The sequence below is a fragment of the Elaeis guineensis genome, chromosome 1, assembly GCF_000442705.2.
Source record: "Elaeis guineensis isolate ETL-2024a chromosome 1, EG11, whole genome shotgun sequence".
Classification (NCBI taxonomy): domain Eukaryota; kingdom Viridiplantae; phylum Streptophyta; class Magnoliopsida; order Arecales; family Arecaceae; genus Elaeis; species Elaeis guineensis.
Genome location: NC_025993.2, coordinates 26,569,315 through 26,572,134, shown reverse-complemented (window position 1 = coordinate 26,572,134; position 2,820 = coordinate 26,569,315).

Genomic DNA, 2,820 nt, shown 5'->3' with positions numbered 1-2,820 from the left:
TTGCACCCACTCCCTCACACACATGGGACATCCCAAATGAGCAAAGTTCCAGGTGTTGGTCGGCTCATAATAGAGAAGAATTTTAGTGCAAGTGAGAATACTCATATCTCATCAAAATAGATCTGATTCGAATTCAATTCGAAGCTGGTTCGAAATAATTTCAAAAGGCTATTAATCCCAAACTCTTTAAGATTTTTGTATCAAGTCTAACTTAGATTTTGGATCCAATTAAGACTAATTAATTCAGATCTAATCTAAAATTAATTAGTAATTAAGTCTAATCTTTTATATGCTCCATGGATCATAGATCAAAAATTATTCATGTCCGAGATTGAATCTGAATCTCATATGTAGTGCTAGCTAGACATAGTCAACTCTTCAATCTCATTTGACCCATAACTTAATTCTCAATCAAGTTAGCTTATATGTTCAATCAAGTCAAGTACTTTTAAATTAGATATATAAATATAGATCAATTTCTTTCTACTTTGTCTGACTTATGTGTGTAACTCTATAGGTTCAAACACTAAGTCGGTAGCACAGAAATCAATTTCTGCACTAATCGAGATACCATCTAGCAATAATTTTTAACATCCAGATAGATCGAATTATCACAAAAGAATATTTTAGAATCCATACATATGGTTACTGCATAATTCATCTTTTTGACCCTGAATGCTCTAGGATGGTCTCAGATTAGCTGTCAACCGAGATTGCTTCATTCGTATTGTATTTCAACCTTTCAAATCCATCTCATAAATTATCCTGATCAAGATTTTGCTAAATTAAAATACAGTGATACATTAACTCCAATAATCTAGAGAGATCAATCCAATCTTGATCCACACACAGACTTCGTAAGATTTGACTGTACCCAATAGCTTTTCATCACTGTATTAGAAATTCAGATAGTCCGGCACCAAAGCACAGTGAGTTGCTTACAAGTCACTATGATGATCTCAGGTCTGAAGGATACTTATACCCATATATTTTGCGAGCAGCTCTTGACAGCAGAATGCTTAGCAGGTGAGTCACTTGTTCAGTAATGATGTATCCCTATATCTCACCTATATGCCATACCAATGTCACCACACTCTTTAGTTAAGAGGACAACCAATCCATATGGTACACAACGACCTTCACTCGATAAACGTCATCATCCTGTAATGATATATCATTTGATCGTGAATATGTTTAAGAACTATACGATAAATCTTCTCTTTATCGCACACTAGCATAGTTCTAAAGACTTCATCACAGCATAAGAGTTCCAAGAAGATGTTTCTTTATGATGAAAAATATCAAAATAATTTTTATTCAATAATCAATAATTTATATACAAAGATGAACTCAATCATCATACGATTGATTTTAGAACATAATTTTCCACAACTTTCACTTGGACTAAAGTCAATCGGAGCAGTATCTTATATCCATCTTTCATTTGAAATCATTGAACTCTTTGATCCCGAGAGCTTTATGAAGGGATTAGCTAAGTTCTTCTTTTCATCATCTTCTGAAGCTTGATGTTATTTTGGTTCATGATCTTTCATACCAGATGATAGCGGCACAGAATATGCTTGGTGCGATGATGCGACTTGGGTTCTTTCGCTTGAGATATGGCACTGGAGCTGTCACAGTACAGCAATATAGGGCCATCAATGGAAGGTGTAACTCCCAGCTCGCTGATGAACTTTCGTAACCACACCGCCTTCTTTGTAGCATCCAATGCAGAAATGTATTCTGCTTCGCATATAGAATCGGCTGCAGTATGTTGCTTGAAACTCTTTCAGCAAACAACTCTTCTATTCAGAGTAAATACGTAGCCCTACATGCTTCTGCTATCATCACAATTTGACTAAAAATTGAAATCAGTATATCCAACAAGTTTTAGGTCAGTGTCTCCATAGATAAGCTATTGATCTTTAGTATTTCTCAAATGCTTAAGAATTATTTTCACAATCTTTCAATGCTTCTCATCCAGATCAGACTAGTACCTACTCACTATCCCTAGTGAATAGGCCACATCTGACCTTGTACATATCATAGCGTACATGATAGATCCCACTGTCAAAGCATATGATATTCTACTCATGCGCTCTCTCTTCTAAGGAGTTATCGAATAATTTTTCTTGAAAAGAGTAATTCCATGTCCTATCAGAAGATAGCCTTTCTTGAAATTATCCATATGGAACCATTTCAATAAGGTATCGATGTACGTAGATTGGGACAATCCCAGCAATCTTCTAGATCTATCCCTATAGATCTTCATCCCAAAGATGTAAGATGCTTCTCCTAAGTTCTTCATGAAAAACTGTGATGATAACCATAGCTTCACACTCTGCAAAACCGAGATGTCATTTTCTAGCAACAGTATATCATCTACATACAGCACAAGAAAGATGACAACAGAATTGGAAGTACACTTATAGATGTAAGGCTCTTCTCCATTCTTAACGAAGCCATACGTTTTGATCACCTTATTAAAATGGATGTTCCAACTCCTAGATGCCTACTTAAGTTCATAAATAGACCTTTTCAACTTGCACACTTTCGACTCATCTATGGATGTAAATTCTTCAGGTTGTAATATATATACCTTTTCTTTTAGGTCTCCGTTAAGGAAGACGGTTTTGACATCCCTCTGTCAGATCTCATAATCTAAGTGTGCAACGATAGCAAGTATAATCCAGATGGACTTGAGCATTGCCACAGGAGAGAACATCTCGTCATAGTCAATACCATAATGTTGACGGTAACTCTTGACAACTAGATGGATTTTATAGATCTCTATCTTTTCATTCGCTCCTCTTTTTCTCT